Genomic DNA, 27,753 nt, shown 5'->3' on the forward strand with positions numbered 1-27,753 from the left:
ACCATACTATATACAGGACCAGTTAATACCATACTATATACAGGATCAGTTAATACCATACTATATACAGGATCAGTTAATACCATACTATATGCAGGATCAGTTAATACCATACTATATTCAGTTAATACCATACTATATACAGTTAATACCATACTATATACAGGATCAGTTAATACCATACTATATACAGGGTCAGGTTAATACCATGCTATATACAGTTAATACCATACTATATACAGTTAATACCATACTATATACAGGATCAGTTAATACCATACTATATACAGTTAATACCATACTATATACAGTTAATACCATACTATATACAGGATCAGTTAATACCATACTATATTCAGTTAATACCATACTATATACAGTTAATACCATACTATATACAGTTAATACCATACTATATACAGTTAATACCATACTATATACAGGGTCAGTTAATACCATACTATATACAGGGTCAGTTAATACCATACTATATACAGGGTCAGTTAATACCATACTATATACAGGGTCAGTTAATACCATACTATATACAGGGTCAGTTAATACCATACTATATGCAGGATCAGTTAATACCATACTATATACAGGATCAGTTAATACCATACTATATACAGGATCAGTTAATACCATACTATATTCAGTTAATACCATACTATATACAGGGTCAGTTAATACCATACTATATACAGGGTCAGGTTAATACCATACTATATACAGGGTCAGTTAATACCATACTATATACAGGATCAGTTAATACCATACTATATACAGTTAATACCATACTATATACAGGGTCAGTTAATACCATACTATATACAGGGTCAGTTAATACCATACTATATACAGGATCAGTTAATACCATACTATATACAGGATCAGTTAATACCATACTATATACAGTTAATACCATACTATATACAGTTAATACCATACTATATACAGTTAATACCATACTATATACAGGGTCAGTTAATACCATACTATATACAGGATCAGTTAATACCATACTATATACAGGGTCAGTTAATACCATACTATATGCAGGTCAGTTAATACCATACTATATACAGTTAATACCATACTATATACAGGGTCAGTTAATACCATACTATATACAGGGTCAGTTAATACCATACTATATACAGGGTCAGGTTAATACCATACTATATACAGGACCAGTTAATACCATACTATATACAGGATCAGTTAATACCATACTATATACAGGATCAGTTAATACCATACTATATACAGGGTCAGTTAATACCATACTATATACAGGGTCAGTTAATACCATACTATATACAGGGCCAGTTAATACCATACTATATACAGGATCAGTTAATACCATACTATATACAGGGTCAGGTTAATACCATACTATATACAGGCCAGTTAATACCATACTATATACAGGATCAGTTAATACCATACTATATACAGGATCAGTTAATACCATACTATATCAGGTCAGTTAATACCATACTATATACAGTTAATACCATACTATATACAGGATCAGTTAATACCATACTATATACAGGATCAGTTAATACCATACTATATACAGGGTCAGGTTAATACCATACTATATACAGTTAATACCATACTATATACAGTTAATACCATACTATATACAGGGTCAGTTAATACCATACTATATACAGGGTCAGTTAATACCATACTATATACAGGGTCAGTTAATACCATACTATATACAGGGTCAGTTAATACCATACTATATACAGGGTCAGTTAATACCATACTATATGCAGGATCAGTTAATACCATACTATATACAGGATCAGTTAATACCATACTATATACAGGATCAGTTAATACCATACTATATACAGGGTCAGTTAATACCATACTATATACAGGGTCAGTTAATACCATACTATATACAGGGTCAGTTAATACCATACTATATGCAGGATCAGTTAATACCATACTATATACAGGATCAGTTAATACCATACTATATACAGGATCAGTTAATACCATACTATATTCAGTTAATACCATACTATATACAGGGTCAGTTAATACCATACTATATACAGGGTCAGGTTAATACCATACTATATACAGGGTCAGTTAATACCATACTATATACAGGATCAGTTAATACCATACTATATACAGTTAATACCATACTATATACAGGGTCAGTTAATACCATACTATATACAGGGTCAGTTAATACCATACTATATACAGGATCAGTTAATACCATACTATATACAGGATCAGTTAATACCATACTATATACAGTTAATACCATACTATATACAGTTAATACCATACTATATACAGTTAATACCATACTATATACAGGGTCAGTTAATACCATACTATATACAGGATCAGTTAATACCATACTATATACAGGGTCAGTTAATACCATACTATATGCAGGATCAGTTAATACCATACTATATTCAGTTAATACCATACTATATACAGGGTCAGTTAATACCATACTATATACAGGGTCAGTTAATACCATACTATATACAGGGTCAGGTTAATACCATACTATATACAGGATCAGTTAATACCATACTATATACAGGGTCAGTTAATACCATACTATATACAGGATCAGTTAATACCATACTATATGCAGGATCAGTTAATACCATACTATATTCAGTTAATACCATACTATATACAGTTAATACCATACTATATACAGGGTCAGTTAATACCATACTATATACAGGGTCAGGTTAATACCATGCTATATACAGTTAATACCATACTATATACAGTTAATACCATACTATATACAGGATCAGTTAATACCATACTATATACAGTTAATACCATACTATATACAGTTAATACCATACTATATACAGGATCAGTTAATACCATACTATATTCAGTTAATACCATACTATATACAGTTAATACCATACTATATACAGTTAATACCATACTATATACAGTTAATACCATACTATATACAGGGTCAGTTAATACCATACTATATACAGGGTCAGTTAATACCATACTATATACAGGGTCAGGTTAATACCATACTATATACAGGGCCAGTTAATACCATACTATATACAGGGTCAGTTAATACCATACTATATGCAGGATCAGTTAATACCATACTATATACAGGATCAGTTAATACCATACTATATACAGGATCAGTTAATACCATACTATATACAGTTAATACCATACTATATACAGGGTCAGTTAATACCATACTATATACAGGGTCAGGTTAATACCATACTATATACAGGGTCAGTTAATACCATACTATATACAGGATCAGTTAATACCATACTATATGCAGGATCAGTTAATACCATACTATATTCAGTTAATACCATACTATATACAGGGTCAGTTAATACCATACTATATACAGTTAATACCATACTATATACAGGGTCAGTTAATACCATACTATATACAGGGTCAGTTAATACCATACTATATACAGGGTCAGTTAATACCATACTATATACAGGGTCAGTTAATACCATACTATATACAGGGTCAGTTAATACCATACTATATACAGGGTCAGTTAATACCATACTATATGCAGGGTCAGTTAATACCATACTATATACAGGATCAGTTAATACCATACTATATACAGGATCAGTTAATACCATACTATATTCAGTTAATACCATACTATATACAGGGTCAGTTAATACCATACTATATACAGGGTCAGGTTAATACCATACTATATACAGGGTCAGTTAATACCATACTATATACAGGATCAGTTAATACCATACTATATGCAGGATCAGTTAATACCATACTATATTCAGTTAATACCATACTATATGCAGGGTCAGTTAATACCATACTATATACAGTTAATACCATACTATATACAGGGTCAGTTAATACCATACTATATACAGGGTCAGGTTAATACCATACTATATACAGGGTCAGTTAATACCATACTATATACAGGGAGGGAAAAAAGTATTTGATCCCCTGCTGATTTTGTACGTTTGCCCACTGACAAAGAAATGATCAGTCTATAATTTTAATGGTTTATTTGAACAGTGAGAGACAGAATAACAACAGAAAAATCCAGAAAAATGCATGTCAAAAATGTTATAAAATGATTTGCATTGCCTTTAAATTGTTTAATTTGAGTCAAATGTTTCGAGCTTCCCACAATAAGTTGGGTGAATTTTGGCCCATTCCTCCTGACAGAGCTGGTGTAACTGAGTCAGGTTTGTCGGCCTCCTTGCACGTACACGCTTTTTCAGTTCTGTTCACAAATTTTCTATGGGATGGAGGTCATGGCTTTGTCATGGCCACTCCAATACCTTGACTTTGTTGTCCTTAAGCCATTTTGCCACAACTTTGGAAGTATGCTTGGGGTCATTGTCCATTTGGAAGACCCATTTGCGACCAAGCTTTAACTTCCTGACTGATGTCTTGAGATGTTGCTTCAATATATCCAATTTTCCTGCCTCATGATGCCATCTATTTTGTGAAGTGCACCAGTCCCTCCTGCAGCAAAGCACCCCCACAACATGATGCCGCCACCCCCGTGCTTCACGGTTGGGATGGTGTTCTTCGGCTTGTGAGCCTCCCCCTTTTTCCTCCAAACATAACGATGGTCATTATGGCCAAACAGTTCAATTTTTGTTTCATCAGACCAGAAGACATTTCTCCAAAAAGTACCATCTTTGTCCCCATGTGCAGTTGCAAACCGTAGTCTGGCTTTTTTATGGCAGTTTTGGAGCAGTGGCTTCTTCCTTGCTGAGCGGCCTTTCGGGTTATGTCGATATAGGACTCGTTTTACTGTGGATATAGATACTTTTGTACCTGTTTCCTCCAGTATCTTCACAAGGTCCTTTGCTGTTGTTCTGGGATTGATTTGCACTTTTCGCACCAAAGTACGTTCATCTCTAGGAGACAGAACGCGTCTCCTTCCTGAGCGGTATGACGGCTGCGTGGTCCCATGGTGTTTATACTTGCGTACTATTGTTTGTACAGATGAACGTGGTACCTTCAGGCGTTTGGAAATTGCTCCCAAGGATGAACCAGACTTGTGGAGGTCTACAATATTATTTCTGAGGTCTTGGCTGATTTATTTAGATTTTCCCATGATGTGAAGCAAAGAGGCACTGAGTTTGAAGGTAGGCCTTGAAATACATCCACAGGTACACCTGCAATTGACTCAAATGATATCAAATAGCCTATCAGAAACTTCTAAAGCCATGACATCATTTTCTGGTATTTTCCAAACTTACAACTTGAACTGTATGTATAGGGTGATGGTAACTAGGCAACAGGATATATAATAAACAGAACAGCGGCGGCAGTGTTAATGATGATTATATGTGAGTGTGTGTGTGTGTGTCGTGTGTGTGTGTGTTGGTGTGTCGTGTGTGTGTGTGTGTGTGTGTGTGTGTGTGTGTGTGTGTGTGTGTGTGCCTGTGTCGTGTGTGTGCCTGTCGTGTGTGTGTCGTCTGCTGTGGTGAAAAAATAGAGAATAGCAGCAGGGGTCGAAGCGTCAGATAGCCTGTATGGAGCCGACTTCATGCTCTGGTCCGCTGCCATCGGGCGGGTGTCTTGCGGGATAGAAGCCGTTAGGAGCCTGTTGGTGCCAGACTTGATGCTCCGGTACCGCCTGCCATGCAGGAAGCAGAGAGAATAGTCTATGTATTGTGTGGTTGGAGTCTTTAACGATTTTCCGGGACTTCCTTTCACACCGCCTGATATATGGGGATCCGGGATTGCAGGGATCCTCGGCCCCAGTGATGTACCGGGCTGGCCGCACCACCCTCTGTAGCGCCATGTGATTGAGGGCGGTGCTGTTGCCATAACCAGCGCGGTGACGCAACCAGTCAAGATGCTCTCAATGGTGCAGCTGTAGAACTTTTTGAGGATTTGAGGGCCCGTGCCAAACCTTTTCAACCTCCTGAGGGGAAAAAGGTGCTGTCATTAGTGATTTGGACAACGAGGAACTTGAAGCTCTCGACCCGCTCCACTACAGCCCGGTTGATGTGGATCGGGGGGGTCGTTCTTGACCTCCTGCTTCCTGTAGTTCAACGATCAGCTTCATTGGTCTTACTAACGTTGAGGGAGAGGCTGTTGTCCCGGCAACACATGTCCCACTGGTGACGATGTTGGAGGGGACAATGGTGACGACGTTGGAGGGGACAATGGTGACGACGTTGGAGGGGACAATGGTGACGACGTTGGAGGGGGACAATGGTGACGATGTTGGAGGGGACAATGGTGACGACGTTGGAGGGGACAATGGTGACGACGTTGGAGGGGACAATGGTGACGACGTTGGAGGGGACAATGGTGACGATGTTGGAGGGGACAATGGTGACGACGTTGGAGGGGACAATGGTGATGATGTTGGAGGGGACAATGGTGACGATGTTGGAGGGGACAATGGTGATGACGTTGGAGGGGACAATGGTGTTGAACGCTGAGCTGTAGTCAATAAATATCATTCTCACATAGGTAGTCATGAGGGGTACAGGACGGTAGTCATGAGGGATACAGGGGGCGGTAGTCATGAGGGATACAGGGCGGTAGTCATGAGGGATACAGGGCGGTAGTCATGAGGGATACAGGGCGGTAGTCATGAGTGATACAGGGCGGTAGTCATGAGGGATACAGGGTGGTAGTCATGAGGGATACAGGGCGGTAGTCATGAGTGATACAGGGCGGTAGTCATGAGGGATACAGGGCGGTAGTCATGAGGGATACAGGGCGGTAGTCATGAGGGATACAGGGCGGTAGTCATGAGGGATACAGGGCGGTAGTCATGAGGGATACAGGGGGTGGTAGTCATGAGGGATACAGGGCGGTAGTCATGAGGGATACAGGGCGGTAGTCATGAGGGATACAGGGCGGTAGTCATGAGGGATACAGGGCGGTAGTCATGAGGGATACAGGGCGGTAGTCATGAGGGATACAGGGCGGTAGTCATGAGGGATACAGGGTGGTAGTCATGAGGGATACAGGGTGGTAGTCATGAGGGATACAGGGTGGTAGTCATGAGGGATACAGGGGGGTAGTCATGAGGGATACAGGGGGGTAGTCATGAGGGATACAGGGCGGTAGTCATGAGGGATACAGGGCGGTAGTCATGAGTGATACAGGGTGGTAGTCATGAGGGATACAGGGCGGTAGTCATGAGGGATACAGGGCGGTAGTCATGAGGGATACAGGGCGGTAGTCATGAGTGATACAGGGTGGTAGTCATGAGGGATACAGGGCGGTAGTCATGAGGGATACAGGGAAGTAGTCATTTCACATAGAGTTGTTGTGTATCTTTACTATATCCACTTCCAGTTCTGTCTGGTAAAGCATCATGGGAACTGTAGTAATCTCATAATTCTAACAGCCAAGCATCATGGGAACTGTAGTAATCTCAGTATTCTAACAGTCAAGCATCATGGGAACTGTAGTAATCGCAGCATTCTAACAGCCAAGCATCATGGGAACTGTAGTAATCTCAGTATTCTAACAGCCAAGCATCATGGGAACTGTAGTAATCTCAGCATTCTAACAGCCAAGCATCATGGGAACTGTAGTAATCTCAGTATTCTAACAGCCAAGCATCATGGGAACTGTAGTAATCTCAGCATTCGAACAGCCAAGCATCATGGGAACTGTAGTAATCTCAGCATTCTAACATCTAAGCATCATGGGAACTGTAGTAATCTCAGCATTCTAAAAGCCAAGCATCATGGGAACTGTAGTAATCTCAGCATTCTAACGTCTAAGCATCATGGGAACTGTAGTAATCTCAGCATTCTAAAAGCCAAGCATCATGGGAACTGTAGTAATCTCAGCATTCTAACATCTAAGCATCATGGGAACTGTAGTAATCTCAGTATTCTAACATCTAAGCATCATGGGAAATGTAGTAATCTCAGCATTCTAACAGCCAAGCATCATGGGAACTGTAGTAATCTCAGCATTCTAACAACCAAGCATCATGGGAACTGTAGTAATCTCAGTATTCTAAAAGCCAAGCATCATGGGAACTGTAGTAATCTCAGCATTCTAACAACCAAGCATCATGGAAGTTGTAGTAATTGAATCATTTTGGGCAATTTGGATAACCAGGGCCACTAAAAACTTTCTTTGGAGTCGTGGAGACAAGCTGTGTAACGTTCCTATAACACTCTCTCTTTACTAAGCCACCTCTTAAAACAGTTTCTCACAGATTTGTTGAAAGCGCAAGAACGAAATGCAACAATGAGACGGGAACAAGAGGTCAAGTTTGCTCAGCCATAACGTGATATAAAAATGACTGTATAGTAAAATAAAGGTTTCTACCAGTAGAATAGAACCCAAGTTGTCCAGCAAGGGAACAGCTCTATGCATAATGAAATATCAAACCAGGACAATATTTCACAGGTAGTGGCACCCTCTACTACACTGAAAGTAGAGTTTAATTGCCTGACAGCATCTTGTACAGTGTTTACTACCTACCACTAAAGCCAGTTACTCACCTCCCTCTCTCAGCAATCTGGCCATCTTGGACGACCAGGATCTGGTCTGATCCAATGATGGTCGACAATCTGAAACAAAACACAATAACATGCACTTCAGCAAGAATGACTTGGTCAGAACCAGCATCGGTGAAGAATGGAACACTATAAGAATGACTTGGTTAGAACCCTCATCGGTGTAGAATGGAACACTATAAGAATGACTTGGTTAGAACCAGCATCGGTGTAGAATGGAACACTATAAGAATGACTTGGTTAGAACCAGCATCGGTGTAGAATGGAACACTATAAGAATGACTTGGTTAGAACCAGCATCGGTGTAGAATGGAACACTGTAAGAATGACTTGGTTAGAACCAGCATCGGTGTAGAATGGAACACTATAAGAATGACTTGGTTAGAACCAGCATCTGTGTAGAATGGAACACTATAAGAATGACTTGGTTAGAACCAGCATCGGTGTAGAATGGAACACTATAAGAATGACTTACAACACCTGTTGTATTCAGCATTTCACTGTAAGGTCTACTACACCTGTTGTATTCAGCATTTCACTGTGAGGTCTACTACACCTGTTGTATTCAGCATTTCACTGTGAGGTCTACTACACCTGTTGTATTCAGCATTTCACTGTGAGGTCTACTACACCTGTTGTATTCAGCATTTCACTGTGAGGTCTACTACACCTGTTGTATTCAGCATTTCACTGTAAGGTCTACTACACCTGTTGTATTCAGCATTTCACTGTGAGGTCTACTACACCTGTTGTATTCAGCATTTCACTGTGAGGTCTACTACACCGGTTGTATTCAGCATGTCACTGTGAGGTCTACTACACCTGTTGTATTCAGCATTTCACTGTGAGGTCTACTACACCTGTTGTATTCAGCATTTCACTGTGAGGTCTACTACACCTGTTGTATTCAGCATTTCACTGTGAGGTCTACTACACCTGTTGTATTCAGCATTTCACTGTAAGGTCTACTACACCTGTTGTATTCAGCATTTCACTGTGAGGTCTACTACACCTGTTGTATTCAGCATTTCACTGTAAGGTCTACTACACCTGTTGTATTCAGCATTTCACTGTGAGGTCTACTACACCTGTTGTATTCAGCATTTCACTGTGCGGTCTACTACACCTGTTGTATTCAGCATTTCACTGTAAGGTCTACTACACCTGTTGTATTCAACATTTCACTGTGAGGTCTACTACACCTGTTGTATTCAGCATTTCACTGTAAGGTCTACTACACCTGTTGTATTCAGCATTTCACTGTGAGGTCTACTACACCTGTTGTATTCAGCATTTCACTGTAAGGTCTACTACACCTGTTGTATTCAGCATTTCACTGTGCGGTCTACTACACCTGTTGTATTCAGCATTTCACTGTAAGGTCTACTACACCTGTTGTATTCAGCATTTCACTGTGAGGTCTACTACACCTGTTGTATTCAGCATTTCACTGTGAGGTCTACTACACCTGTTGTATTCAGCATTTCACTGTGAGGTCTACTACACCTGTTGTATTCAGCATTTCACTGTGAGGTCTACTACACCTGTTGTATTCAGCATTTCACTGTAAGGTCTACTACACCTGTTGTATTCAGCATTTCACTGTAAGGTCTACTACACCTGTTGTATTCAGCATTTCACTGTGAGGTCTACTAGACCTGTTGTATTCAGCATTTCACTGTGAGGTCTACTACACGTGTTGTATTCAGCATTTCACTGTGAGGTCTACTACACCTGTTGTATTCAGCATTTCACTGATAAAATGTGATTTTATTTGATATGGGCTGTAATAGGAGACAGCACAGAGAAGTGGTTGACATGTTGTAGAGTTATTTTGACATGCATAGGCAAGACGTGCTTTGATAATGTAACCTATGGATTAAAGACTGGAGTCAGGATTAAAGACTGGAGTCAGGATTAAAGACTGGAGTCAGGATTAAAGACTGGAGTCAAGATTAAAGACTGGAGTCAAGATTAAAGACTGGAGTCAGGATTAAAGAATAAAGTCAGGATTAAAGAATAAAGTCAGGATTAAAGACTGGAGTCAGGATTAAAGACTGGAGTCAGGATTAAAGACTGGAGTCAGGATTAAAGACTGGAGTCAGGATTAAAGACTGGAGTCAGGATTAAAGACTGGAGTCAGGATTAAAGAATAAAATCAGGATTAAAGACTGGAGTCAGGATTAAAGAATAAAGTCAGGATTAAAGACTGGAGTCAGGATTAAAGAATAAAGTCAGGATTAAAGACTGGAGTCAGGATTAAAGACTGGAGTCAGGATTAAAGACTGGAGTCAGGATTAAAGAATAAAATCAGGATTAAAGACTGGAGTCAGGATTAAAGAATAAAGTCAGGATTAAAGTCAGGATTTTGTGTTTCAGTGGGATTGGAAAGGAAACTATGTCTGGGACTGGAGAAGATAGACTTTTCCATCATGCCTCTGAATTGTTAACAGACTTCATGTCTGTTTATTTTTTTTAAAACTTTATTTAACTAGTCAGTTAAGAACAAATTGTTATTTTCAATGATGGCCTAGGAACAGTGGGGGTTAACTGCCTTGTTCAGAGGGGCAGAACGACAGATTTTGTACCTTGTCAGCTCGGGTGGATTCGATCTTGCAACCTTTTTTAGGTTACTAGTCCGTGACAGAGATGCCTATGTAATGAACTGTGCATAAGCCTATCGAATTTGGGACAGTCTGAAAAAGAGTCACAATGACTGCTCAAAGAGGCACACAAAATCAGGGGATTTAGAGCTGAGGTAGCTGGACAAAGAATGTCTGTCTGTCTGTCTGCCTCTCTTTCTGTTTTCACAGACACTGCATCCCAAACAGGCACCCTAATCCCTTTGTAGTTCACTACTTTTGACCAGAGCCTGTATCGCTCTGGTCAAAAGTAGTGGACTATCTACAATAGGGTTCAATTTGGGATGCATCATGAGATATAAAGGCATATGAAGCACAGTGTTAGGGTTGATTGTAGTCTATGTCATTACATCACTGTAAACACCCTGACCTGTCCAATGTGATTATTATTATTTGACCCTGCTGGTCATTTATGAACATTTGAACATCTTGGCCATGTTCTGTTATAATCTCCACCCGGCACAGCCAGAAGAGGACTGGCCACCCCTCATAGCCTGGTTCCTCTCCACCCGGCACAGCCAGAAGAGGACTGGCCACCCCTCATAGCCTGGTTCCTCTCTAGGTTTCTAATCTCCACCCGGCACAGCCAGAAGAGGACTGGCCACCCCTCATAGCCTGGTTCCTCTCTAGGTTTTGGCCTTTCTAGGGAGTTTTTCCTAGCCACCCCCTCATAGCCTGGTTCCTCTCTAGGTTTCTTCCTAGGTTTTGGCCTTTCTAGGGAGTTTTTCCTAGCCACCCCTCATAGCCTGGTTCCTCTCTAGGTTTCTTCCTAGGTTCTGGCCTTTCTAGGGAGTTTTTCCTAGCCACCCCTCATAGCCTGGTTCCTCTCTAGGTTTCTTCTAGGTTCTGGCCTTTCTAGGGAGTTTTTCCTAGCCACCCCTCATAGCCTGGTTCCTCTCTAGGTTTCTTCCTAGGTTCTGGCCTTTCTAGGGAGTTTTTCCTAGCCACCCCTCATAGCCTGGTTCCTCTCTAGGTTTCTTCCTAGGTTCTGGCCTTTCTAGGGAGTTTTTCCTAGCCACCGTGCTTCTACACCTGCATTGCTTGCTGTTTTGGGGATTTTAGGCTGGGTTTCTGTACAGCACTTTGAGATATCAGCTGATGTAAGAAGGGCTATATAAATACATTTGATTTGATGTAGACGGGATTAAACCTGTTAACAGAGCAGATGATAATTGACTGGCTCGTCTGAAAGCGTTACCTGTGTGTTACTACTATAGTGGTCCTGTTGGCACAGACTTTGGAGAGTGACGCCTGGATGTTGCGTTCTGTCTGTGTGTCCAGGGCTGACGTGGCCTGCAGAGAGAGAGACAGGGAGAGAGAGAGACAGGGAGAGAGAGAGACAGAGCGAGAGAGAGACAGAGAGAGCGAGAGAGAGAGTTAGTACGTGGCCTGCAGCGAGAGAGACAGGGAGAGAGAGAGAGAGAGAGAGAGAGAGACAAGGAGAGAGAGAGAGAGAGAGACAGAGACAGAGAGAGAGAGAGAGAGAGAGACAGGAGAGAGAGAGAGAGAGAGAGAGAGAGAGACAGAGAGAGAGAGAGACAGGAGAGAGAGAGAGAGAGAGAGAGAGAGAGAGAGTTAGGACGTGGCCTGCAGAGAGAGAGACAGGGAGAGAGAGAGAGAGAGAGAGTTAGGACGTGGCCTGCAGAGAGAGAGACAGGAGAGAGAGAGAGAGAGAAGAGAGAGAGAGAGAGAGAGAGACAGGGAGAGATAGAGAGAGAGAGAGAGACAAGGAGAGAGAGAGAGAGAGACAAGGAGAGAGAGAGAGAGAGAGACAGAGACAGGGAGAGACAAGGAGAGAGAGAGAGAGAGAGAGAGAGAGAGAGAGAGAGAGAGAGAGTTAGGACGTGGCCTGCAGAGAGAGAGACAGAGACAGGGAGAGACAGAGAGAGAGAGAGACAGAGAGAGAGAGAGAGAGAGAGAGAGAGAGAGAGAGAGAGAGAGAGTTAGGACGTGGCCTGCAGAGAGAGAGACAGGGAGAGAGAGAGAGAGAGAGAGAGAGAGAGAGAGAGAGAGAGAGAGAGAGAGACAGGGAGAGAGAGAGAGACAGAGAGAGAGAGAGAGAGAGAGTTAGTACGTGGCCTGGAGAGAGAGAGACAGGGAGAGAGACAGGGAGAGAGAGAGAGAGAGAGAGAGAGAGAGAGAGTTAGTACGTGGCCTGGAGAGAGAGAGACAGGGAGAGAGACAGAGAGAGAGAGAGAGAGAGAGAGAGAGAGGGAGAGAGAGAGAGGGAGAGAGAGAGAGACAGAGAGAGAGAGAGAGAGAGAGAGGGAGAGAGAGAGAGGGAGAGAGAGACAGACAGAGAGGGAGCGAGAGAGAGAGAGGGAGAGTTATTTATTTCCCCCCCACCAGCCCCCCCCCCCCCCCTATCTCTGACCTCATCCAGCAGTATGATGCGAGGGTCCTTCAGGATGGTACGGGCGATGGCTACTCTCTGTTTCTCTCCTCCACTCAGCTTCAGACCCCTCTCTCCCACCTGGGTCTCATACCCTGTGGAGACAACACCACACACATCATCCTCCATCATCATCCTCTTCTTCATCATCCTCTTCCTCACCCTCGGGCAGTGACAGGATCTTGTAGTGTATGTCCGGCGGCGAGGGCAGCCTCCTCCACCTCCTGGTCGGTAGCGGGAATGCGTCCGTAGCGAATGTTGTTTCTTATGCTGTCATTGAAGAGCACCGTGTCCTGAGGAACCACACCGATGTAGGAGCGGAGAGAGGTCTGGGTCACCTATAGCCAGGGATGATACAGATTAGGGATTACAGAGGTCTGGGTCACCTATAGCCAGGGATGCTACAGATTAGGGATTACAGAGAGAGGTCTGGGAGGATTAGGATTACAGAGAGAGGTCTGGGTCACCTGTAGCCAGGGATGGTACAGATTAGGGATTACAGCGAGAGGTCTGGGAGGATTAGGATTACAGAGAGAGGTCTGGGTCACCTATAGCCAGTGATGGTACAGATTAGGGATTACAGCGAGAGGTCTGGGAGGATTAGGATTACAGAGAGAGGTCTGGGTCACCTGTAGCCAGGGATGGTACAGATTAGGGATTACAGCGAGAGGTCTGGGAGGATTAGGATTACAAAGAGAGGTCTGGGAGGATTAGGATTACAGAGAGAGGTCTGGGTCACCTATAGCCAGGGATGGTACAGATTAGGATTACAGAGAGAGGTTTAGGTCACCTATAGCCAGGGATGGTACAGATTAGGATTACAGAGAGAGGTTTAGGTCACCTATAGCCAGGGATGGTACAGATTAGGATTACAGAGAAAGGTCTGGGTCACCTGTAGCCAGAGATGGTACAGATTAGGGTTACAGAGAGAGGTCTGGGTCCCATAACTCAGTGGACAGGTTAGGATTATTAGTATTTTATTTAACCTTTATTTAACTAGGCAAATCAGTTATGAACAATTTCTTATTTACAATGACGGCCTACCCCGGCCAAACACTAACCCTGACAACGCTGGGCCAATTGTGCGCCGCCCTATGGGACTCCCAATCACAGCCGGTTGTGATACAGCCTGGAATCGAACCAGGGTCTGGAGTGACGCCTCTAGCACTGAGATGCAGTGCCTTAGACCGCTGCGCCACTCGGGAGTCCGTAAAGACGACCCATACAGTATAGCCTGCTCTGGCAAAGATGGCATACAGCACACAGGTAAACAAGCACACACACACACACACACACACACACACACACACACACACACACACACACACACACACACACACACACACACACACAAATACACAGTACATTCACACACATACACCGACATTATCATCAAAAATGAATGTTTTTATACCTTATGAATATCTTAACTGGGTCCTCTATCCACCGTGACATGACATTACTACTGACATTACTACCGACATTACTACTGACATTACTACTGAGCCATGACATTACCACTGACATTACTACTGGCATTACTACTGACATTACTACTGGCATTACTACTGACATTACTACTGACATTACTACTGGCATTACTACTGAGCCATGACATTACCACTGACATTACTACTGAGCCATGACATTACTACTGACATTACTACTGACATTACTACTGACATTACTACTGACATTACTACCGGCATTACTACTGACATTACTACTGACATTACTACTGATATTACTACTGACATTACTACTGACATTACTACCGACATTACTACCGACATTACCGCTGACATTACCACTGGACCATGACATTACTACTGACATTACTACTGACATTACTACCGACATTACCACTGACATTACTACTGACATCACTACTGAACCATGACATTACTACTGACATTACTACTGACATTACCACTGACATTACTACTGAACCATGATATTACTACTGACATTACTACTGACATTACTACTGACATTACTACTGAGCCATGACATTACTACTGACATTACTACTGACATTACTACCGACATTACTACTGACATTACTACTGAACGATGACATTACTACTGGCATTACCACTGACATTACTACTGACATTACTACTGGCATTACTACTGACATTACTACTGACATTACTACTGAACGATGACATTACTACTGACATTACCACTGACATTACCACTGACATTACTACTGGCATTACTACCGGCATTACCACTGACATTACTACTGACATTACCACTGACATTACTACTGACATTACTACCGGCATTACCACCGACATTACCGCTGACATTACCACTGGACCATGGCATTACTACTGACATTACTACTGAGCCATGACATTACTACTGACATTACCACTGACATTACTACCGGCATTACCACTGACATTACTACTGGCATTACTACTGACATCACTACTGAACCATGACATTACTACTGACATTACTACTGACATTACCACTGACATTACTACTGAACCATGATATTCCTACTGACATTACTACTGACATTACTACTGACATTACTACTGACATTACTACTGAACGATGACATTACTACTGACATTACTACTGACATTACTACTGACATTACTACTGACATTACTACCGACATTACTACTGACATTACTACTGAACGATGACATTACTACTGACATTACCACTGACATTACCACTGACATTACTACTGGCATTACTACTGACATTACTACTGACATTATTACTGAACCATGACATTAGTACTGACATTACTACTGACATTACCACTGACATTACTACTGACATTACTACCGACATTACCGCTGACATTACCACTGGACCATGACATTACTACTGACAATACTACTGACAATACTAACTGACATTACTACCGACATTACTACTGACATTACTACTGACATTACTACTGAACCATGACATTACTACTGACATTACTACTGACATTACTACCGACATTACTACCGACATTACTACTGGCATTACTACTGACATCACTACTGACATGACTACTGACATTACTACTGAACCATTACTACTGACAATTCCACTGACATTACTACTGACATTACTACTGGCATTACCACTGAACCATTACTACTGACATTACTACTGACATTACTACTGACATTACTACTGACATTACTACTGAACCATGACATTACTACTGACATTACTACTGACATTACCAATGACATTACTACTGACATTACTACTGACATTACTACTGACAATACTACTGACAATACTACTGACATTACTACTGATATTACTACTGACATTACTACTGAACCATGACATTACTACTGACATTACCACTGACACCCTGTATATAGACCCTATAGAGTTAACTCACCCTGTATATAGACCCTATAGAGTTAACTCACCCTGGATATAGACCCTATAGAGTTAACTCACCCTGTATATAGACCCTATAGAGTTAACTCACCCTGTATATATCCGGTATATAGACCCTATAGAGTTAACTCACCCTGGATATAGACCCTATAGAGTTAACTCACCCTGGATATATCCTGTATATAGACCCTATAGAGTTAACTCACCCTGGATATAGACCCTATAGAGTTAACTCACCCTGTATATAGACCCTATAGAGTTAACTCACCCTGTATATAGACCCTATAGAGTTAACTCACCCTGGATATATCCTGTATATAGACCCTATAGAGTTAACTCACCCTGGATATAGACCCTATAGAGTTAACTCACCCTGGATATAGACCCTATAGAGTTAACTCACCCTGTATATAGACCCTATAGAGTTAACTCACCCTGGATATATCCTGTATATAGACCCTATAGAGTTAACTCACCCTGGATATAGACCCTATAGAGTTAACTCACCCTGGATATAGACCCTATAGAGTTAACTCACCCTGTATATATCCGGTATATAGACCCTATAGAGTTAACTCACCCTGGATATAGACCCTATAGAGTTAACTCACCCTGGATATATCCTGTATATAGACCCTATAGAGTTAACTCACCCTGTATATAGACCCTATAGAGTTAACTCACCCTGTATATAGACCCTATAGAGTTAACTCATCCTGGATATATACCCTATAGAGTTAACTCACCCTGTATATATCCTGTATATAGACCCTATAGAGTTAACTCACCCTGGATATATCCTATATATAGACCCTATAGAGTTAACTCACCCTGTATATAGACCCTATAGAGTTAACTCACCCTGGATATAGACCCTATAGAGTTAACTCACCCTGTATATAGACCCTATAGAGTTAACTCACCCTGTATGTATACCCTATAGAGTTAACTCACCCTGTATATAGACCCTATAGAGTTAACTCACCCTGTATATAGACCCTATAGAGTTAACCCACCCTGTATATAGACCCTATAGAGTTAACTCACCCTGTATATAGACCCTATAGAGTTAACTCACCCTGTATATAGACCCTATAGAGTTAACTCACGCTGGATATATCCTGTATATAGACCCTATAGAGTTAACTCACCCTGTATATAGACCCTATAGAGTTAACTCACCCTGTATATAGACCCTATAGAGTTAACTCACCCTGGATATAGACCCTATAGAGTTAACTCACCCTGTATATAGACCCTATAGAGTTAACTCACCCTGGATATAGACCCTATAGAGTTAACTCACCCTGTATATAGACCCTATAGAGTTAACTCACCCTGTATATAGACCCTATAGAGTTAACTCACCCTGGATATAGACCCTATAGAGATAACTCACCCTGGATATATCCTGTATATAGACCCTATATAGTTAACTCACCCTGGATATATCCTGGATATAGACCTTATAGAGTTAACTCACCCTGTATATATCCTGTATATAGACCCTATAGAGTTAACTCATCCTGTATATAGACCCTATAGAGTTAACTCACCCTGTATATAGACCCTATAGAGTTAACTCACCCTGGATATAGACCCTATAGAGTTAACTCACCCTGTATATAGACCCTATAGAGTTAACTCACCCTGTATATATACCCTATAGAGTTAACTCACCCTGTATATAGACCCTATAGAGTTAACTCACCCTGTATATAGACCCTATAGAGTTAACCCACCCTGTATATAGACCCTATAGAGTTAACTCACCCTGTATATAGACCCTATAGAGTTAACTCACCCTGTATATAGACCCTATAGAGTTAACTCACCCTGTATATAGACCCTATAGAGTTAACTCACCCTGGATAATTCCTGTATATAGACCCTATAGAGTTAACTCACCCTGTATATAGACCCTATAGAGTTAACTCACCCTGTATATAGACCCTATAGAGTTAACCCACCCTGTATATAGACCCTATAGAGTTAACCCACCCTGTATATAGACCCTATAGAGTTAACTCACCCTGTATATAGACCCTATAGAGTTAACTCACCCTGTATATAGACCCTATAGAGTTAACTCACCCTGGATATAGACCCTATAGAGTTAACTCACCCTGTATATAGACCCTATAGAGTTAACTCACCCTGTATATAGACCCTATAGAGTTAACTCACCCTGTATTTAGACCCTATAGAGTTAACTCACCCTGTATATAGACACTATAGAGTTAACTCACCCTGTATATAGACCCCTATAGAGTTAACTCACCCTGGATATAGACCCTATAGAGTTAACTCACCCTGTATATAGACCCTATAGAGTTAACTCACCCTGTATATAGACCCTATAGAGTTAACTCACCCTAGATATAGACCCTATAGAGATAACTCACCCTGGATATATCCTGTATATAGACCCTATAGAGTTAACTCACCCTGGATATAGACCCTATAGAATTAACTCACCCTGGATATATCCTGTATATAGACCCTATAGAGTTAACTCACCCTGGATGTATCCTGTATATAGACCCTATAGAGTTAACTCACCCTGTATATAGACCCTATAGAGTTAACCCACCCTGGATATAGACCCTATAGAGTTAACTCACCCTGGATATATCCTGTATATAGACCCTATAGAGTTAACTCACCCTGGATATAGACCCTATAGAGTTAACTCACCCTGGATATATCCTGTATATAGACCCTATAGAGTTAACTCACCCTGTATATAGACCCTATAGAGTTAACTCACCCTGTATATAGACCCTATAGAGTTAACTCACCCTGGATATAGACCCTATAGAGTTAACTCACCCTGGATATATCCTGTATATAGACCCTATAGAGTTAACTCACCCTGGATATAGACCCTATAGAGTTAACTCACCCTGTATATAGACCCTATAGAGTTAACTCACCCTGGATATATCCTGTTCATCAATACTGATGCAGCCTCCCTGGACGTCATAGAAGCGAAACAGCAGACGGAGGATAGTGCTTTTACCTGAACCAGACTGGCCCACCTGCAGAGAAACACACAGACAGACAGACAGACAGACAGACAGACAGACAGACAGACAGACAGACAGACAGACAGACAGACAGACAGACAGACAGACAGACACACAGACACACAGACACACAGACACACAGACACACACACACACACACACACACACACACACACACACACACACACACACACAAAGGACATGTGGATGTTAAAATGTGTTTTTATGCTCATTTTAGTTCATGTCATGAAAAAGTACTATGTGAAGAGTTCAACCTACCAGAGCAACAGTCTGGCCGGCCATCACGGTGAACGAGACGCCCCTGAGAATCACATTCCTGAGGACAGCGACACACAGACACACACAGTGTATCCGATTAAGTATTTTACGACGCACACACACTATATTACAGTACGTCATGAGTTGAATGCCGAGAGTTTTACCAGATTCTAAGTTGGACACGTGAAGGCAAATGACAGGGTTATGCTTAGCTGTAGTACAAACTCTGTTCTGCTCCATCCATGACCATTAATCTGTTAGTAAATGTATTGTATTGTCTGTCATTAAGAGAATATGTCCATGACGTCAGAGATTAACTACACATTCTCATGCCATCAGAGATTAACTACACATTCTCGTGCCATCAGAGACTAACTACACATTCTCATGATATCAGAGATTAACTACACATTCTCGTGACATCAGAGATTAACTACACATTCTCATGATATCAGAGATTAACTACACATTCTCATGACATCAGAGATTAACTACACATTCTCATGATATCAGAGATTAACTACACATTCTCATGATATCAGAGATTAACTACACATTCTCATAATATCAGAGATTAACCTGTTGGGGATAGGGGGCAGTATTTGCACAGCCGGATAAAAAACGTACCCGATTTAATCTGGTTACTACTCCTGCCCAGTAACTAGAATATGCATATAATTGTTTGATTTGGATAGAAAACACCCTAAAGTTTCTAAAACTGTTTGAATGGTGTCTGAGTATAACAGAACTCATTTGGCAGGCCAAAACCTGAGAAGATTCCAAACAGGAAGCGCTCTCTCTGACTATTTCTTGGCCTTCTTGATCATCTCTAACCAAAACAGGGGATCTCTGGCATAACGTGACATTTTCTAACGCTCCCATAGGCTCTCAGAAGGCGCCAGAACGATGAATGGTGGCTTTGCAGGCCATGGCTGAAAAACATTAGCGCATTTGGATAGTGGTCGATCTGAGGACAATGAGACTGGAGGCGCGTGCACGAGCCGACACCATGTTTACTTTCTCTCTCTTTAAATGAAAACAACGACTCCCGGTCGGAATATTATCGCTTTTTTACGAGAAAAATCGCATAAAAATTGATTTTAAACAGCGTTTGACATGCTTCGAAGTACGGTAATGGAATATTTTGAATTTTTTTGTCACGAAACGCGCCGGGCGCATCACCCTTCTTTACCCTTCGGATAGTGTCTTGAACACACAAACAAAACTCCGCTATTTGGATATAACTATGGATTATTTGGAACCAAACCAACATTTGTTATTGAAGTAGAAGTCCTGGGAGTGCATTCTGACGAAGAACAGCAAAGGTAATCCAATTTTTCTAATAGTAAATCTGAGTTTGGTGAGTACCACACTTGGTGGGTGTCAAAATAGCTAGCCTGTGATGGCCTGGCTATCTACTCAGAATATTGCAAAATGTGCTTTCACCGAAAAGCTATTTTAAAATTGGACACCGCGATTGCATAAAGGAGTTCTGTATCTATAATTCTTAAAATAATTGTTATGTTTTTTGTGAACGTTTATCGTGAGTAATTTAGTAAATTCACCGGAAGTGTTCGGTGGGAATGCTAGTCACATGCTAGTCACATGCTAATGTAAAAAGCTGGTTTTTGATATAAATATGAACTTGATTGAACAAAACATGCATGTATTGTATAACATAATGTCCTAGGAGTGTCATCTGATGAAGATCATCAAAGGTTAGTGCTGCATTTAGCTGTGGTTTGGGTTTATGTGACATTATATGCTAGCTTGAAAAATGGGTGTCTGATTATTTCTGGCTGGGTACTCTGCTGACATAATCGAATGTTTTGCTTTCGTTGTAAAGCCTTTTTGAAATCGGACAGTGTGGTTAGATTAACGAGAGTCTTGTCTTTAAAATGGTGTAAAATAGTAATATGTTTGAGAAATTGAAGTAATAGCATTTCTAAGGTATTTGAATATCGCGCCACGGGATTCCACTGGCTGTTGAGTAGAGGTTAACTACACATTCTCATGATATCAGAGATTAACTACACATTCTCATGACATCAGAGATTAACTACACATTATCTTAACAGAGATTAACTATACATTCTCATGACATCAGAGATTAACTACACATTCTCATGATATCAGAGATTAACTACACATTCTCATGATATCAGAGATTAACTACACATTCTCATGATAGAGTTTAACTACACATTCTCAAAATATCAGAGATTAACTACACATTCTCATGATATCTGAGATTAACTACACATTCTCATGACATCAGAGATTAACTACACATTCTCATGACATCATAGACGAACTACACATTCTCATGACGTCATAGAGGAACTACACATTCTCATGACATCATAGACGAACTACACGTGTTTTTTTTTGTGACCTACCCCTCAGTGTAGCTGAAGCACACGTTCTGAAACTTCACCACGCCTGTTGTCAACTGGAGCTCTGTGGCTCTGACATCGTCTTGCACCTGGACAAGACAACATGACAGGAGACGAGATCGTCAGTGTGGTGGAACTCAGGGACTAGACGGTCTACTTCCTCCGTGGCTCAGGCTCTCAGCTCACACACAGTGGATCTCAGACATAACAAGAATATTAAGCACCACCTTGCAGTTACCGTCAAAGCGTTTTCTACACCTCCTCCCACTTCACTCCCCTCTCCAGAGTCCCACAGTCCCACAGCCCAGAGTCCCACAGCCCAGAGTCCCACAGTCCCACAGCCCAGAGTCCCACAGTCCCACAGCCCAGAGTCCCACAGCCCAGAGTCCCACAGCCCAGAGTCCCACAGTCCCAGAGTCCCAGAGTCCCACAGTCCCACAGCACCACAGCCCAGAGTCCCACAGTCCCACAGCCCAGAGTCCCACAGTCCCACAGCCCAGAGTCCCACAGCCCAAGGCCCCACAGTCCCACAGCCCAGAGTCCCACAGTCCCACAGTCCCACAGTCCCACAGCCCACAGTCCCACAGCCCACAGTCCCACAGCCCAAGGCCCCACAATCCCACAGCCCAGAGTCCCACAGCCCACAGCACCACAGTCCACAGTCTGCAGCCCCACAGTCCACAGCCAACAGTCCCACAACCCACTGTGCCACAGCTTATAGACTAACTTGGGAGAGTTTTCCCACAGAGAGGCCCTCCACAAGCCTCAGGGAGGGAGAGGGAGCGGGCGCGGGAGGGAGAGGGAGAGGGAGCGGGAGAGGGAGCGGGAGAGGGAGAGGGAGCGGGAGAGGGAGACGGAGCGGGAGAGGGAGAGGGAGAGGGAGCGGGAGCGGGAGAGGGAGAGGGAGTGGAAGACGGAGAGGGAGCGGGAGAGGGTGAGGGAGAGGGAGCGGGAGAGGAAGCGGGAGAGGGAGCGGGAGAGGGAGCGGGAGAGGGAGAGGGAGAGGGTGAGGGAGACGGAGAGGGAGCGGGAGAGGGTGAGGGAGACGGAGAGGGAGAGGGAGCGGGAGACGGAGAGGGAGAGGGAGCGGGAGAGGGAGAGAGGGAGACGGCGAGGGAGGGCAGGAGCAGGGGCAAACACACGAACGCGGACACACACACAAACCTGACCATGGTCTCAGCAGTTTAAATGATAAACACGCCTCATTACCCCTCAGATACAGGAGTAACTCTCTAGCACCATGTGCTTACCTCTTTGTGTTCTGTTAAGATCTTGAACATGTTCTCCATGTCAATAAAGGAACTCTGGATTAGTCTGTGGAGAGAATATGTTGAGTTATCCAGTAATGGAGGCATAGCGAAACGCATGTGACTGTCTCCCATACAGTGAGATTGTAGATCTCACCTGTAATATGTACCAGACCAGGTGATCTCACCTGTAATATGTACCAGACCAGGTGATCTCACCTGTAATATGTACCAGACCAGGTGATCTCACCTGTAATATGTACCAGACCAGCTGATCTCACCTGTAATATGTACCAGACCAGGTGATCTCACCTGTAATATGTACCAGACCAGGTGATCTCACCTGTAATATGTACCAGACTAGGTGATCTCACCTGTAATATGTACCAGACCAGCTGATCTCACCTGTAATATGTACCAGACCAGGTGATCTAACCTGTAATATGTACCAGACCAGGTGATCTCACCTGTAATATGTACCAGACCAGGTGATCTCACCTGTAATATGGACCAGACCAGGTGATCTCACCTGTAATATGTACCAGACCAGGTGATCTCACCTGTAATATGTACCAGACCAGGTGATCTAACCTGTAATATGTACCAGACCAGGTGATCTCACCTGTAATATGGACCAGACCAGCTGATCTCACCTGTAATATGTACCAGACCAGCTGATCTCACCTGTAATATGTACCAGACCAGGTGATCTCACCTGTAATATGTACCAGACCAGGTGATCTCACCTGTAATATGTACCAGACTAGGTGATCTCACCTGTAATATGGACCAGACCAGGTGATCTCACCTGTAATATGTACCATACCAGGTGATCTCACCTGTAATATGGACCAGACCAGGTGATCTCACCTGTAATATGTATTAGACCAGGTGATCTCACCTGTAATATGTATTAGACCAGGTGATCTCACCTGTAATATGTACCAGACCAGGTGATCTCACCTGTAATATGTACCAGACCAGCTGATCTCACCTGTAATATGGACCAGACCAGGTGATCTCACCTGTAATATGTACCAGACCAGCTGATCTCACCTGTAATATGGACCAGACCAGGTGATCTCACCTGTAATATGTACCATACCAGCTGATCTCACCTGTAATATGTACCGAACCAGGTGATCTCACCTGTAATATGTACCGAACCAGGTGATCTCACCTGTAATATGTACCAGAGCAGTTGATCTCACCTGTAATATGTACCGAACCAGCTGATCTCACCTGTAATATGTACCAGACCAGCTGATCTCACCTGTAATATGTACCGAACCAGCTGATCTCACCTGTAATATGTATTAGACCAGGTGATCTCACCTGTAATATGTACCAGACCAGGTGATCTCACCTGTAATATGTACCAGACCAGCTGATCTCACCTGTAATATGTATTAGACCAGGTGATCTCACCTGTAATATGTACCGGACCAGGTCATCTAACCTGTAATATGTACCAGACCAGCTGATCTCACCTGTAATATGTACCGGACCAGGTCATCTAACCTGTAATATGTACCGGACCAGGTGATCTCACCTGTAATATGTACCAGACCAGCTGATCTCACCTGTAATATGTACCAGACCAGCTGATCTCACCTGTAATATGTACCGAACCAGGTGATCTCACCTGTAATATGTACCGAACCAGTTGAGAGGAGTGTACAGCTGGATGATGTAGGTGCCAAACAGGACATAGTCACCAACCTAAGGAGAAGTGAGCAGACCAATAACACACAACCACAATCAATTAACTATCATCCCTGTTGACTAACACCCTGATTAACACCCCGACTAACACCCTGTTGACTAACACCCTGCTGACTAACACCCGCTGACTAACACCCTGCTGACTAACACCCTGCAGACTAACACCCTGCTGACTAACACCCTGCTGACTAACACCCTGACTAACACCCTGACTAACACCCTGCAGACTAACACCCTGCTGACTAACACCCTGACTAACACCCTGATTAACACCCTGCTGACTAACACCCTGCTGACTAACACCCTGCTGACTAACACCCTGACTAACACCCTGATTAACACCCTGCTGACTAACACCCTGATTAACACCCCGACTAACACCCTGCTGACGACACCCTGCTGACTAACACCCTGCTGACTAACACCCTGCTGACTAACACCATGCTGACTAACACCCTGATTAACACACTGCTGACTAACACACTGCTGACTAACACCCTGCTGACTAACACCCTGCTGACTAACACCCTGCTGACTAACACCCTCCTGACTAACACCATGCTGATTAACACCATGCTGACTAACACCCTGACTAACACCCTGATTAACACCCTGACTAACACCCTGATTAACACACTGCTGACTAACACACTGCTGACTAACACCATGACTAACACCCTGCTGACTAACACCCTGCTGACTAACACCCTGCTGACTAACACCCTGCTGGCTAACACTCTGACTAACACCCTGCTGACTAACACCCTGCAGACTAACACCCTGCAGACTAACACCCTGCTGACTAACACCCTGCAGACTAACACCCTGCTGACTAACACCCTGCTGACTAACACCCTGATTAACACCCTGCAGACTAACACCCTAACTAACACCCTGCTGATTAACACCATGCTGACTAACACCATGTTGACTAACACCCTGACTAACACCCTGACTAACACCCTGTTGACTAACACCCTGCTGACTAACACCCTGCAGACTAACACCCTGCTGACTAACACCCTGCTGACTAACACCCTGACTAACACCCTGACTAACACCCTGACTAACACCCTGATTAACACCCTGCTGACTAACACCCTGCTGACTAACACCCTGACTAACACCCTGATTAACACCCTGCTCACTAACACCCTGATTAACACCCCGACTAACACCCTGCTGACTAACACCCTGCTGACTAACACCCTGACTAACACCCTGATTAACACCCTGACTAACACCCTGATTAACACACTGCTGACTAACACACTGCTGACTAACAGACTGACTAACACCCTGATTAACACCCTGACTAACACCCTGATTAACACACTGCTGACTAACACACTGCTGACTAACACCATGACTAACACCCTGCTGACTAACACCCTGCTGACTAACACTCTGACTAACACCCTGCTGACTAACACCCTGCAGACTAACACCCTGCTGACTAACACCCTGCAGACTAACACCCTGCTGACTAACACCCTGCTGACTAACACCCTGCTGACTAAGACCCTGCTGACTAACACCCTGATTAACACCCTGCAGACTAACACCCTGACTAACACCCTGCTGACTAACACCCTGCTGACTAACACCTTGCTGACTAACACCCTGCTGACTAACACCCTGCTGACTAACACCATGCTGACTAACACCCTGATTAACACACTGCTGACTAACACCCTGCTGACTAACACCCTAACTAACACCCTGCTGACTAACACCCTAACTAACACCCTGCTGACTAACACCCTGACTAACACTCTGACTAACACCCTGCTGACTAACAGCCTGACTAACACCCTGCTGACTAACACCCTGCTGACTAACACCCTGCTGACTAACACCCTGCTGACTAACAGCCTGACTAACACCCTGCTGACTAACACCCTGCTGACTAACACCCTGCTGACTAACACCATGCTGACTAACACCCTGATTAACACACTGCTGACTAACACCCTGCTGACTAACACCCTAACTAACACCCTGCTGACTAACACCCTAACTAACACCCTGCTGACTAACACCCTGACTAACACTCTGACTAACACCCTGCTGACTAACAGCCTGACTAACACCCTGCTGACTAACACCCTGCAGACTAACACCCTGA

At 42.9% G+C, this 27,753-nt stretch overlaps 1 pseudogene across 1 annotated transcript in view; it reads right to left on the bottom strand.

Moving 5' to 3' along the window:
- LOC106586936 (ATP-binding cassette sub-family B member 6-like) overlaps positions 1 to 27,753 on the bottom strand; it is a 57,621-nt pseudogene that overhangs the window by 13,862 nt on the left and 16,006 nt on the right. Inside the window, exons 8-16 of the transcript XR_014382679.1 lie at positions 25,546 to 25,622; positions 23,904 to 23,967; positions 22,657 to 22,742; positions 20,258 to 20,315; positions 19,886 to 19,990; positions 13,734 to 13,909; positions 13,554 to 13,666; positions 12,378 to 12,472; positions 8,523 to 8,591 (exon numbers count right to left, since the gene is read on the bottom strand). The product of XR_014382679.1 is annotated as an ATP-binding cassette sub-family B member 6-like (transcript). The remainder of the gene's footprint in view (positions 1 to 8,522; positions 8,592 to 12,377; positions 12,473 to 13,553; positions 13,667 to 13,733; positions 13,910 to 19,885; positions 19,991 to 20,257; positions 20,316 to 22,656; positions 22,743 to 23,903; positions 23,968 to 25,545; positions 25,623 to 27,753) is intronic.

The sequence above is a fragment of the Salmo salar genome, chromosome 25 (assembly GCF_965601325.2).
Source record: "Salmo salar chromosome 25, fSalSal1, whole genome shotgun sequence".
Classification (NCBI taxonomy): Eukaryota; Metazoa; Chordata; class Actinopteri; order Salmoniformes; family Salmonidae; genus Salmo; species Salmo salar.